At 47.1% G+C, this 14,836-nt stretch overlaps 1 long non-coding RNA gene across 6 annotated transcripts in view; it reads left to right on the plus strand.

Moving 5' to 3' along the window:
• The first annotated feature begins 24 nt into the window (after positions 1-24).
• Positions 25-14,836, plus strand: part of LOC132663533 (uncharacterized) — a 39,554-nt gene continuing 24,742 nt past the window's right edge. For all 6 annotated transcript variants that reach the window (XR_013551798.1, XR_013551799.1, XR_013551795.1 and 3 more), the window contains exons 1-3: positions 25-213; positions 2,068-2,361; positions 14,511-14,619. This is a non-coding gene — a long non-coding RNA (uncharacterized LOC132663533). The remainder of the gene's footprint in view (positions 214-2,067; positions 2,362-14,510; positions 14,620-14,836) is intronic.

Raw genomic sequence — 14,836 nt, forward strand, 5'->3', positions numbered from 1 at the left:
CCTGCTCAGATTGCGGCTCCGCCCACGCCGACCCGCGGCTGACGTCCGGGATTCTGGCCGCAGGCTCTGCCTCCAGGCGCCGCCACCTGTCCTTCCTCCGCCGTCGCCTCACCACGCTTGCGCGCCGCCTGCCCAAGGCCTCCGACTTTGCGGAGCGGTCCTCAGGCCCACCTGCATGATCTCCGCGAGTCCCCGCAACGACCCTGCCACGAGGTGCAGCCCTGAACACCCCTCCCCTCGTTATAAAACGGAAGTTCGGCAGGTTACGTTAGTGCTCCCTGCGGCGGGCTGGTGGGTGCGCGCTCTAGGCCACTTGCGGGTGTCTGCGCTCGCGCTCCTACCGGCTGCCGCTCGCCGCCCCACTTGCCCCCTGGTCGCCAACCTGCCCCCTGCCCTCTACCAACCTGCTGGGCCTGTGATCTGGCTCTTCTCACCAACCTCCAGAGAAGTGGCTTCCCTGTGCCTCACTTGTCTGATGGCCCTGGCTGGTTCCTTCATTCGGGCTTTGAGGAGTCCTATAATCCCAGAGCTATTGGCAGACCAGTTTTCAGTGTCTGCGTGTGGCAGAAAAAAACAGTCGCCGACACAGGGAAATGCCTCCTGAATGCCCCACTGAGGCCAGAGACTCAGTAGACCACATCCTGATCTCTTTGTAGCCAGGAGCTTTTGTCTTCAGGCAGTTCATACACTGATTCGTGGAACAACATTTATTGAACACCTATTACGTGCCAGGCACTGTCCTGTGCTGCACTGGGGACAGAGCCTGAACAAAACAGACAAGACTCCTGCCTTTTTTTGACCTTACATTTTAACAGCGACGATTAAACATAAACAATAGATGGGTATGTTAGATGAGCCATAGGAGCTGTAGAGAAAAATGAAATAGGAAACCAAGACAGGGAATGTTGAAGGGGAAGGTTAGACAGAGTAGCGAAGGAAGGCTTCACTGAGAAAAAAGGCTGGGAAGTGAAATACTTAAATATAATATCTGAAACGTAGCGACTACTTCTTTGGCCTAGAAACCAGCGCCATTCAAGGGTTTGTGGGGTTCTGTGTCAGAAACTTAGCCCCCGGGACATCTCACGTTAGCTAGGACCCCAGAAGTCAGCTGGTCCAATCCAGTGCCTCTGATGTTTAATCCTTTGGAAACTGGCCGTGGTGAGTGCTCGAGAACTCTGGATTGGGGTAGTCAGGCCTGCTGGATTCCCAGCTCCAGCCTCACCAGCCCAGAGACCTAGGCCAGTTACCCAATCTCTTTAATTCCAGTATATTTGCCTGGTAAGCGAGATGACCATTTTAGCTGGCAGGGGTGTCACGAGCCTGACGTGAGATGCTGTTGGCAGAGTGCTCAGCTCCAAGCCAGACACAGAGGATATGCTAAATACACGCCAGAGACCTCTCTGTCTAGCTCGGTTGCTGACCCCTGTCGTTGAAGGATTTTTTACTGCAATACCCAGTGTTCGTTGTCTCGCTACTTGGAAGAATGACGAGGTGGGCACCAAATGGGCAGCAGGCACAAGTTTATTAGAGTATAAGATCAGAAAGGAAGAATAGTATGAAAGCTCTCTTTACAGAGAGAGGACATTCGAAAGTGAATGCTTGAGGACTGTAGGCAAGGGTCCTGTTTTATAAGGTCCTGGTCACACCGCCCCATCCCTTCCCCGTTATTCCTTCTCAGGCCCTACCCTTACTGACCGGGTAGCTCTCCGTGCTGGGTTGTCCATTCCTGATTGGCTCGTTTCCATCGTGTTGGGCTGGGGGGGGGGGGGGGGGGCATCTGTGGCCGTCCATTCCCGATTGGCTCATTCTCACCGTGAGGACCGTTCCTTGTGGGTCATACGTTTTAAGGTCTACTTGTTTTCAGTTAGGTCTTTCGTCAATTCCTGAGGGAACCTGAGGGGGAGTAGGTGGTGTCTGTTACATTCTTAAGGGGAACCTGACGCCCGAGGGGGTTTGCTGTGGTCAGACCCTCCCAGCATTGTTCCAAACTATGTGTTTTTCCCCACCCAGGGACCTCAGGTCTGTCCTTTCCCTCTCTGCCTACTGAATCGTATCTTTTCCTATCAGACTGTCACCACAGTGACGGGAAGCCCACCGTGGACAAGGCAAACCATCCCCCTTAGACATAGGCCAGTTTCCATGGCGATCGAGTACGCACTCCGGAGCCAGACCGCCTGGGTTACCGTCCTGGCCTTGCCCGTCGCCGGTGGCATAAGCCTGTGCAAGTTACTAACCTCGCTGAGGAGCATTTCACTCATCTGTAAATGGGGGGTAATGATGCTGGCCACCGCATAGGATTATACAAGCGACACCGGTGAAGTGCTGCAGAACCGTGCCCAGGCTGCCGTGAGTGCATGCCGTGTAGGTGTTTCCTTCTTTGTATGGATAGTGTCAGCTGCTGTTGTCATCTGAATAGAAGAAAGAAATTTCCCTTGCCGTCACAAAGGGGCAGAAGGGACATAGAGATGATAGCCTCAGCCTGTATTTACCTATTGTGCAATGGTGTCCCCTCTGTCATGTTGGCTGACTGTGACCAGCTCTTTTCTGGGTCAGGATGCATAAACCTGTCACCTGCGTGTTAGCCAGAGGAAGGAAGGTGCAGGACCAGCGGAAGGTGGGCTCCTCTACACACAGGGCCTCTCCCTCCCTGTTCCACCCACCCCTGTGGCAGAGCTGCTCCCAGCAGGACCCCAGCTTTCTCCTGCTGCTTCATCACAAAACACACTCAGCTTCACACAGTAGTAGCGCAGATTGGAGTAACGTGTGCCATATTGGGACTCTTGTAACGGCTAGGAGTCCTGCGAAGAAACCGCTCACTGTTTCCTCACCTGCCTCCAACCCCAGGAGATCAGCTCTGGTTTGTGTCAGTGGCAGGAAATGGACAAGTTACAGTCTAGATGGTAACTCACGACCCCCACCCCCACCCCTGAACCCAGGGAACTTCTGCTTGCTTCTTCCGGCCCCCAGGGCAGTTAGTGTGACAGGGAACAAAATATCAGCTGGTTGCCTGGGAAGGGATTGTGGCAGCATGGTCCCCATGTGAGTCCCCAGCTCTTGTGGCCTCATGGAGGTAATGGCAGTAGGACCAGTAATCTCTGAAGCAACAGAAACTGAACAGCCAAACTGCAGAGCTAACATCTATTGAGCACTTGCTAAGTGCCCAGCACTTACTGAGGGCTTCCCAAGTTTAGTCATCCCAGTGCCCCTAGGGAGTGGTTTCAGCTCATACTCCTATCCTTACAGATGAGAGAACTGAGGCTTTTCAAGGTCAAGGAACCTGTCCGAGGCTTGTGGCCAGCTGGGAATTGGCAGAGCCAAGATGTACACCCTGATCTATCTGACTGCAAACCCCACATTCCCAGTGGCCTGCTGGTTCCCTGCTAAGTGACATTCACCTCCATGGTGAGGCTTTGAGCCTGCCAGCTACAGCTTCAAAAGTCTGCTCTACAGATTGTCCACCTCTCAGCTCTAGAGCTATTTTTGAGGCCTGTGCTCATTCATTATTTTACTCAACAAATAGTTATGAGCACCTGCCGTGTGCCAAAACCATACCACATGCTTTAGGTACAGTGGTGAAGAGGACAGACATATCTCTTTTCATGTCAGGTTTGCATTCTCTATGAGAGATAGTCAGGAGACAGAATCACATAAGAAGCAAAGATGCAAAACCATCTCAGTAAGCAAAGAGTCCTAGGAAGGACACAAAACAGGGCAATGAGGTAGGGACTGAACAAAACAGGGAAAGGAGTGAATAAAGAGCTCATAGAAGAACAGCCAAAGAGAGCAGCTGGTGCACAGGTCCTGAAGTAGCAATTGGCTGGTGTAGCAAAACCATCTCAGGAAGCAAAGAGTCCTAGGAAGGACACAAAACAGGGCAATGAGGTAGGAACTAGTTAAGGGAATATTTCTTACGAAATAACCTTTGGTTCAAGACTGAACAAAACAGGGAAAGGAGTGAATAAAGAGCTCATAGAAGAACAGCCAAAGAGAGCAGCTGGTGCAAAGGTCCTGAGGTAGCAATGGGCTGGTGTATTCAGCGAACAGCAAAAAGAAGGCCAGTGCAGCTAGAAGAGTAAGTGAGGGGAAGATACAGTAGAGATAAGGTGGGAAAGTGAAAGCAAGAACCAGATTAGGAAAGACCTCCACGTCATTGAAAAGACACTTGTGTTCTATAAATAGTATGGCAAGTGGCTTCTGGGTAGCCCAGTCGGTTAAGCATCTGACTCTTGATTTCAGCTTAGGTCGTGACCTCGCAGTTGTGAGATCCAGCTCCATGTCAGGCTCTGTGCTGGGAGCCTGCTTGAAGTTTCTCTTCCTGCCTCTCCCCTGCTCAGGTTCTCTCTCTCTCTCTCTCTCTCTCTCTCTCTCTCTCTCTCTCCATCTCTCTCAAAGGAATAAAAAAGAGTATAAATAGTATGGTGAAAAGCCACTGGAGGATTTTCAGCTGGAGAGCGATATGACCTGATCTGAATGTGTGGGAATGAACTGTAGAGGGTCAAAGGGAAGACCCAGCAGAAGGGTTTGATCCAGCCCCTACTTGATTGCCTGTAAATATGTGAAGAATGCGGTCATAATCTTCCCAAATCTCTCCTTCTCTACCAAATATTTTCACTTCCTTCACCTGTTTCTCCTGTGGCAAGGTTTTGAAGTTCTCCCTATCCTACTTTGGACCCACTGACTTCTTGAAACTCCTTCCCAAACCATGTTCTAGTTCTGTGGTTCCTCCTCTTCTCCAAATCTGCTCCACCCCATACCCCAGTGGTCCATTCTCCTATGTAAAGCAATTAGCCCTATTTCCTCACCCCTCCTGAGAATATTAGCAACAGGCTGGTTACCGCAGCACCAGGGTGGGCAGAGGGGAGAAGCTGAGCCACGGTGCGGTTGCAGTAAGGAGCCCAGCGGGCCCTGCCTAGAGCTCTAAGCTGGGATGACCCTTCAGAGTTGTCCTGGGTTGGGGGCAAGAGGGCCAGCAATTACATCCCCAGGTCAACCCATCATTAGCTATAGGCTGCCCTGGAAAGGGGCATGACACAGGATAGGTGGCTCTCTTCTGCCAAGGCAACAGTGCCAGGGGCTGGAGAACAAGTTTTTTGTCCTCAGTGAAGAACCGGGTGGCATATCCCAGCATCCACTAGAATAAGCAAAGAAGACCAGGACTGGAGGCAGGGGCTGTCCCTGCATTGCTCAGCTTCCCTCTCCTCTGTGTGTTACCACTTTCAGACATCCCTCCCCTTACAGTAGCGCGTATGACCTCAGGCATTTCCAGACCCAAGTTCTATCAGCTGAGCTCTTCCCCCTTGTTCTAGCAAAAATTGGTGTTGAACTCTTACTGGCCCAGATAGGTGACCATTCCTCAGCTGATGATTGTTGTTAGAGCGAGAACCCTGGATCTGCTCTGATTTATAAAAGATGTTACAAATGTTAGTAACTACCTGTTACATAGATTCAGTGAAATCGTGAGTAAAAGCACAGGGCCTGGAAATTAGGAAATCCTCAATCTACATCTGCTGCCGCTGCTGTTAGAATTTAAATAGGCATCAAGGGTTGGTAGCCAGGATGGAGCATTCTAGGGCCAGGGGAACATGAAATAGCCTGAGAAAGCTGAAGATGAATCTGAAGGACAGTGAGCAAGCCAGATTGACATGGTGGAGCGTGTCAATGAGAGACCAATGGCCAGCAAGCCTGGAGCGTAGTTTGCCTGAGGGTTTGAACAAGGGGGTAAGGAGTTGGAATGTTGTCCTGTAGACCACTGCCACTGTGGGTGGCAGTGACTTTGCTCTGCAAAGTCGGTTGTCCACCCATAACAAATACAGAATCTGAGCACAAAAAGCCATAGCAATTTGACAGAATAAATTTATGTCTATTGAATCTGATAATAAATGTTTGGGATGTATATTTTACATCTTTTTTATTTCATTTTTCTGGAAATTAACTTTTAGGGTATTTTATGAAAACAATGGCCCATGATGGACTGGAAATGTTTTTTAAAACTGGTCCTTCACCCCAGATAGTTTGAGAAGCAACACTGAGGCCGGCAGAGGGCCATCAGAGTTACTCAATGATGAGTAACATGTGCAGGATACTACTTTTCCTAGTCGTAACACGTAGGGTAGATTGAAGTGGAGAGAAAATGGAGCAAGAAACAACAAGCAGGAGGCTCCTGTGACCATCTGGGTTAGAGTCTGTACCAGCCAGTGGCAGCAGAGACCTTGGGGAGGAAGGAATCAGGGCGGGGACTCCTTCTCTACCAGGGTCTTGACTTCATGGAGCCTTTATGTGCAAGGAGAATTATAATCTTCGTAGGTACTGACCTACCTAGAGGCCCCCACAGTCCAGACACCATGTGGAGTAAACCTGGGACTCCGAGCAGGATCTTTGGACAAGATGACATTGCTACCTGTCTGATCACACAGACCCGCAACCTCAGTGGAGTCTTGACCCTGCTGTTTTCCTGGGCCCCACACCCAATCAGGCCACATTTGTTCTGCTTCTGAAACAGCTCTCCCATCCCCCTACTTCTCTCTAGTCTCCTTTCTGTCATCGTCCATCTCTGCCCTTAATGCTTTATCTCCCCTGAAGGCGCTCAAATCTTGTCACTCCCTCACTCCAGAATCTCTCATGGCCCCCCCACTGTCTGGGAAAAACAAACCCAGCTCTTGAGCAGGACGTGTAAGACCACCACTGCATGTCACCAAACCCCACAATTCCTTCCAGTGAACTGCCTCTTCTCCCTCTCCCAGTGTTCCAGCTGCTGCAGAACAGCTTCCTGCCCTTTTCCCCTTCCTCCCACATCTCACTCTGCAGCAATGAATTTGTACCTACTATATTGAACCAACTCCAAGGCCACTCCCCGAACCAAAGGATACATAGGGAAATTTGACCATTTCATGGTCTGCCGGGTTGCTCACCTGAGACCTGGCTTCTGTGTGACGGCTTCATCATTTTAGCTAATGAGAAGAAAGGTCACAAAGGAGGCATAAGGAAGCTGCCTTGGCTGGGTTTCTTGCTGGTGTCCTAGCTGCCTGTCATCTAGTTTAATCCCTTCTTGAAAAGGAGGGGATCAGGGCAGAGCCTCCTTTTTTTTACCAGGATTTTGGCTACGTAAGAGTTTCAACGTGTAAGGAGAATTATGATGAATTGGGTACGTAGGTGCTGATCTACTCAGGAGGTTCCCACAACATAATGAGGTGTTTGACCCAATTTATAGCAGAAGTTTAGACAGGTTTACTGTGGTGTCTAATACCATGGAGTAGTAAGTAGCAGAGTGGGGATTCGAACCCAAACACTATACATGTTGCTTCTTTATCATCAGATGAGACCGAGAAAGGAAACACCCAGATTCCAGGACCAGCTCTGCCAGAAACCAGCTCCCCTTAGGAATGTCACTTAGTATCTTTTATCAGAGTGGGGATTTGAGCCCAAGCACTAAGCATATTGCTTCTTTATCATCAGATGAGACTGAGAAAGTGAACACCCGGATTCCAGGAACGGCTCTTCTAGAAACCAACTCACTTTAGGAATGTCACTTAATTTCTTTGAAAAATAAGGAGGTAGAACTACATGTTTTTGCAAGATTCCTTCCTTACATTCTTTGACCCTGTGTAATAATAATAGCTGCTATTTGTTGAGTGTGTTTTACACACCTAGCATCATGCTAAGTGTGCTTTCAAACCAATTATCTCATTTGACCCCACAAGGCCTTGTGACTAAGTGCAGCTGTGATTGCCCTTTGACAAAGGAGGAGATTGTGGTTTGGAGAAAAGTCGCTCTCCCAAGGTCACGCAGTTAATAAGCAGGGGAACCAGGTTCTAACTCAGACGGGCTGACTCCAGAGCCCATGCCCAGCCTGTCTGGCTCCCAGACTTTCCAAATCCAGGTCTCATGTAAGGCTTGGCTCTCTCCAGCCTCAAGGCTGGACCACCCACTGCCTCCTCACTGAAACCATCCACCCACCTCCACCAGCTCTAGTCCTTGGTAATTTCCTTCCACCAGACAGGTCTCCAGAGGCCCAGCCCCTGTGCTGGGTCAGCTACCCTCTTGTGGTCCCTCCTGCTGCCTGGATCTCCTCCATTATTTTCTTCCTACTCTGCTCTTTCCCTTCTGCCCTCCACACTGGTCTATAAGCTCCAAGGACAGCAGGAACTGCCTTTGCTTCTCCAGGGCATGGAACAACACACTGTACTGTGAAAGAAAATGTGTTCACTTAAGAGCAGGACTTGCTGAGGAGATAGCAAAACTGAATGCTGCTTCCCCTCAACTGGTTCTCACCGGCTGATGTGACCCTAGACCCTAGGCCCATAATGGCAGTCACTGAAGACTCCTTTGTGACCAAAGAACAATAGGACTTTTTTCTAAACCATCCTATCCAGGGTACTATTGTCAATCCTTAATTAGCATAGCCACCTTGAAACTGGTTTTTCCTTTCTTTGTTTTTTTTTTTTAAAGGAGAGGATGATTCTTTTTTTTTAAAATTTTTTTTAAATGTTTTTATGTATTTTTGAAGGAGAGAGAGACAGAGCATCAGCGGGAGAGGAGCAGAAAGAGAGGGAGACATAGAATTTGAAGGAGGCTGCAGGCTCTAAGCTGTCAGCACAGAGCCCGACGCCGGGCTCGAACTCACGAACTGTGAGATCATGAACTGAGCCAAAGTCAGACGCTTAACTGACTGAGCCACCAGGTGCCCCCGATTCTTTTTTTTTTTTTTAAAGATTATTTATTTATTTTGAGAGAGAGAGAGAGAGAATGAGTAGGGGAAGGGCAGAGAGAGAGGGTGACAAAGAATCCCAAGCAGGCTCTGGCACAGACCCGGGTGCGGGGCTCAATCTCACAAACCGTGGGATCATTACCTGACCTGAAACTGAGAGTTGGACACTTAACTGACTGAGCCACCCAGGTGCCCCTGTTTTTCCTAATTCTTTTTTTTTTTAATTTTTTTTAACGTTTTTTATTTATTTTTGAGACAGAGAGAGACAGAGCGTGAATGGGGGAGGGGCAGAGAGAGAGGGAGACACAGAATCGGAAGCAGGCTCCAGGCTCTGAGCCATCAGCCCAGAGCCCGACACGGGGCTCGAACCCACAGACCACGAGATCATGACCTGAGCTGAAGTCGGATGCTTAACCGACTGAGCCACCCAGGCGCCCCTGTTTTTCCTAATTCTTAAAACACAAACCCCAAGTTTCCTCCTCCCAGAAACCATGTCAGTGAATTTCTTCACTGGTGTGTTCCCTTGCCTGGCAAGTAAAAAACCCAGCATTATTATGACTTATGGTTATGATTAATCATTCTATTTATGAATGGCTCTGATAACTGCTTTAGTCTTTGGCAACGTGTAGTAGGTTCAGCAAAGTTTTGTTGAGCATCATAAACACAAACAACCACTGCCTTGGGTGAGGGCTAATATCTCCATGGATGCCTGAAGAACCAGGGGGGAGGCAGAATCTCTTCTCCCCAAGACAACTGGGGAAACATTCACAGAGGGAGTGAACTCAGGCTTGCTCGTCATCTTTTATTTTTTCCTAATCCAGTTCTTTGTTCCAGCCTTCCTTTTCCATCATAGATCCCAGAAGGCATCAATTCAGCATCCTTCTTGGCAATATTCTCAACGCCTTACCCTCCTGTCTTCCATCACCTCCCCCTAGATACGCTCAACCATCTGCTCTCCCCACTGGGCACCGCTGGAGGTCACACCAACTGGATACCTGGAGTTCACCATAAATTCATAAGGCGACACTTTTCTCTCAACACTGTTGGACATGTCTCCACCCAGTTCACTCACCTATTCTAAAACTTCCAGCCACTCACCTCGTCCTTCACTGATTTACTAAAAGCCTCAGCTAGAAATCTAACTATATCTGCCCCAACCAATTCTTTAACTTCTCCTGCCTCAGCTAGAAATCTAACTACATCTTCTGCAACCAGTTCTCCTTCCCTCTTGTAAAGCCAGTTCTACATCTGAGTTTTGGAGCTGATCCACTGACCTTCTCAGTAAACTCTGCCCCACCTCCCCTTTCTCCTTCTTGCATATTCACCTACCTCCTCTCAAATGGATCCATCTCATTATCAGTTAAATATGTTCAAATCCTTCACATCTTAAAAGCAAACCAAAATCCTTCTCTCCCTCCCTCCCTCTCTCTCTCTCTCTCTCTCTCTCTCTCTCTCTTTTTCTTTAGTAATCTCTACATCCAGCATGGAGCTCAAACTCACAACCCAAGATCAAGAGTCCTATGTTCTATGGACTGAACCAGCCAGGCACGCTTCACAATCCTTCTCTTAACCCCCTTACTCCTCTCCAGCTACAGTTGCACGGTCAAATCTCTTGAGAAAATGGAAAAAGGTTACTTTCACTTCTATTCACCCATTGAAAGAACTCTTGCCAGGGTCATGTCACTGATGACTTTCATGTTACTAAACTTAACAGATAATTTTCAGTTCTCCTCTTGACTTCTTAGGAACACATACCCGACATACACCCTTTTTCTTGCAACTCTCAGAGTTTGTCACACCCTCCCCTGCTTTTCCTGTTACCTCTCGAGTTCTTCATGGACCCTCTCAGTGGGTGGTCTCCCAAGGCTAGCTCATGATCTTAATTACCATCTGTTTTCTTATGGCTTCTAAATCCAGTCTCCATCTTACATCTCCCCTTAGAGCTCCAGATCCATATATCCAATTTCTCCCCTGTTTTGCTAAGCCTATATCTTAAAGCTGTGTTAAGATCACAACAAAATTGACAGGAAGGTATAGAAATTTCCCATATACCCTATTCCCCACACATGCATAGCCTATCCCATTATCAGCATCACTCACCAGAACAGTACATTTGTTACCAAGGATGTACCTACATATACACATCATAATCACTCAAAGTTCTTAGTTTACCTTAGGGTTCATTTTTGGTATTGTACATCTCATGGTTTGGACAAATGAATAATGACACATATCCATCATTACAGTATCACATAGAGAATTATCACTGCCCTAAAAATCCTCTGTGTTCTGCCTATTCATCCCTCCCCCCAACAATTGATCCCTGATAACAACCAATCTCTTTTACTGTCTCCACAGTTTTGCCTTTTCCAGAATGCCATATAATTAGAGTCATATGTATGTAGCCATATCAGATTGGCTTCTTTACTTAGTAATATTCATCTAAGCTTCCTCCATTTCTTTTCATGGCTTGATAGCTCTTTTCTTTTTAATGCCAAATAATATTGCATTGTCAGGAAGTAGCACGGTTTATTTATCCATTCACCTACTAAAGGACATGTTGATTGCTTCCAAGTTTTGGCAATTATGAATAAAGTTGCCATAAATGTCCTTATGCAGATTTTTGGGTGGACCTAAGTTTTCAACTCCTTTGAATAAATACCAAGGAGTGTAAATGCTAAATTACAGGGTACGAGTATGTATAGTTTTGTGAGAAATCACCAAACTGTCCTCCAAAGTGGCTGTGCCATTTTACATTCCCATTAGCTACACATGAGAGTTCCTATGGTTTCACATCTTGTCAGCATTTGGTGTCATCAGCTCCAACTGCTTCTTGACTTCCCTACCTAGATGCCTACCTGGATCAAACCCAAGACTGTACTCATGGTCTTCCCACCCCCTCCACACCAAACCAGATCTTCAGCCCATCTCTTGGATGATGACATGACCAACAAACAGAAACCTAAGTTTCTTCTTTGATACCCTCCTCCCTCATTCTCTGTATTCAATCCACCCCCAATTTTCTTATTCATTTTATCTTCATCATGCCTTTTGGATTGGTCCAGTTCTCTTCAGCTCCTCTGGTGCCAGTCCAGCCCAAGCTGCCATCTTTCATCCAGGCTATGGCAAAAACCCCTAACTGGTCTTCTTCTATCTACCCTATTCCCTGTGTGGCATCCAAAGTGATGTTTCCAAAACCTTGAAATGATCACGAAACTGCCCTGTACCTAGTGGGAGCTTAGTAAATCTTGGTAGGACTGAACTGAATTGAATTGATGCTCCATACTATTAATCAGAATGCCATACCAACTCCACTCTGAAATATGTCTTGGACTGTCATTTACTGAGCAGAGAACTATGTGCTCATTGTTATGTTGAGTGATTTTCATGTGTTACCTGATTTAATCCTGAAGACATTATGAGATGGATATTATTTTATTTAATTTTTATAAATGAAGGGGCTGCATCAGTTCAGATCTCTATGGAGATCTCAACTCCACTCAACTCAGGGTGATTTCAGAAGAATTACATAAAGGGACTCTTGACAAGGCTTTGTGCAGGGGAAAAGTAAGACACAAGAGAGGATGCAATACTCTAGGGCAAGTAAGGACTGGAAGGACTTCATTACTATTCCTAGGCCTGAAGGTTACCAGGACCTCCTTACCACAAAGAGGGCAGGGTGGAGGAGGCTGCCAGTCAGGAGCTGAGACCAGGGGTGGAGGGATGACAGTGACCCTGAAGGAACATGAATAAAATGCCCCAACATTACTTTCCTCCCTCTCTCTACAGTGACACTACATTGACTGAACCCAACTGGAAGCCAGAGAGCAAGGGAATCCTTGATGCTGTATTATAGTTCAGCTTCCCAAGGCCTATAGCAGCTGGGGAAGGATGGAGAATAGAGCTGGAGATGCAAAACTAGAAACACACAGCACGAGTCCCAAGAGCACAGCCCTCAGAGACAGAGCTCTCTTCCCCCTAAGGTCTAGGCTGCCCACCTCCAGAGCCCTCAGAAAACATAGACTCGTTGTGCACATAACCACCTTCTTGGAATGGAGATCAGAGAAGTTGAGTTCTTCTGCCAGCCAAGTAATGATGAGTTGATATTCTGAGACTGAGTCATTAACTGGGACAACATGGGCAGTGGTCCAGGAGATATAGGAAGTACAGAGAGGACATATCAGGGTGGTCACCAACCCAGCAGTTTCCCAGTATCCATGTCTAGGAGGACCCAGAGGAAGGGAGGAAAGAAGAGTCTATCCTGACCTTATTCATCCACAGGGTGGAGGGAATATGAAATCCAGACACTTTTATGACTCATGCTATGGATCCAATCCTATACTTTAAAACAGGTCATTTGAGAACAGGCTAACTCACCTAATGTCCATTTTGCCCTGATTTAAATCTGGCCACTGTGGTTCTTATGACACATCCCATACCCTTAGACTTCCCCAGTGGCTCACTCTCCAAAATGAGGATCAGAGAACATGGGGACATCCCACACTTGCATAATTCTAATGACCATCTGCAAAGGAAGTACAGTGAGCTGTTATTATCTATTATGAGCATTCTTTCCAACATCTTCCTCTTTCTATTTTCAACGGAAACTTTTTTCAGAACATTATTTATTTATTTTGAGAGAGAGAGAGAGCATGGGAGAGGGACAAAGAGAGAAGTGAGAGAAAGAATCCCAAGCAGGCCCCACACTGTCAGCACAGAGCCCAATGCGGGGCTTGAACTCATGAACCGTGGGTCATGAAACCAGGAGTCAGATGCTTAACTGCCTGAGCCACCCAGGCTCCCCTCCACAGAAGCTTTTAAGACTAGTAGACATCAACCAGCTGAAGGAGAAATACAAAAGTTATTAACCAAGAGGCACCAATTCTGGCAAACTTGGCTCAGTGCTGACAGTTGCTCCTTCTACTTCCTTGATAATTGAATACAACTCCTGCTGGCCACACATTTTGTTGTTGTTGTTGTTGTTGTTGTTGTTATGGTGCCACAGGCTGCTTGAAAGTTTTACTTCCTTGTCCAGTTTGCATAAATTTGTCATCAATAAATTTTTGTTCTCAACATAGCCCCTCCTCCCACCATAGCAAATTATTGGATGCATTTTTTACATGGCTATGTTGAAGAAACGTATTTTCAGACAATATGAAAATGTCAAAATTCATCATACCTTTTATGCTACTCAATAGACAACTTGAACTTGTTGAAGCTTGACCAAATGTTGACATCCAGACCAAAATATGAGGACAATAGCACTAAAGAGGACTGTAGTGGGTTGAATGGTGGCTCCCTCCAAAAGATATGTCCACCCAGAACCTCTGAATGCAGCCTTATTTGGAAAAAGGTTCTCTGTAGATGTATTTAAGGATGTTGAGATGAGTTCACCCAGGATTACCCAGGTGGGCCCTAATGCAAGGACAAGTGCCCCTTCAGGAAAAAGGTGGAAAGAGATTTGAGACACACAGAGAGGAAGGTGATATGAAGAGAGAGGCAAAACCTGGAATGATGTGGCCACCAAACTGAGGAGCATGCAGAGCTGACTCCTTCCAGGAAAGGTTCTCCCCTGGAGCCATTAAAGGAACCGCAGCCCTGCTGACACCTTGATTTTCAGATTTAGTCTCCACAAATGTGAGGAAGTACATTTCTGTCGGTACCTAGGCCATGGTACCTTGTGATGGCAGCTACAGAAACTAACACAGGGACTCTTCAAATCCCCTGATTGAATTCCTTTGTTACAGATGAGGAAAATAACAGCATTCACAAGTATGAAATGTTTCACATAACTGATCATGTTCAGTCTCTCTAGCAGCTCTGCGAGGTGGCCATTCCTGCTCAAGAGGGAACTTAAGCCCGAAGAAGTTCAATGATTCATGCGAGAAGAAGTAACTGGGCAACAGTCACAGCAGGTGGGTTCTTCCTGCAAAGCTGATACTTTTCCTACAGAACTTCCATGCCTGGGGTTCAGAGATGTGCAGCAACATGTCCATATAACACAGGGGATGAGAAATTGTCTAGAACACAGATCTTTTTTTTTTTCTCCCCACAGCTGCTGTAGGGGTCTACCCAGGTATGACAGCTGCATCTTAAGGTCAAAACTGTTGAACAGTAAGTTAATTTGATTAA

The sequence above is a fragment of the Panthera onca genome, chromosome D4 (genome assembly GCF_046562875.1).
Source record: "Panthera onca isolate mPanOnc1 chromosome D4, mPanOnc1 haplotype 2, whole genome shotgun sequence".
Classification (NCBI taxonomy): domain Eukaryota; kingdom Metazoa; phylum Chordata; class Mammalia; order Carnivora; family Felidae; genus Panthera; species Panthera onca.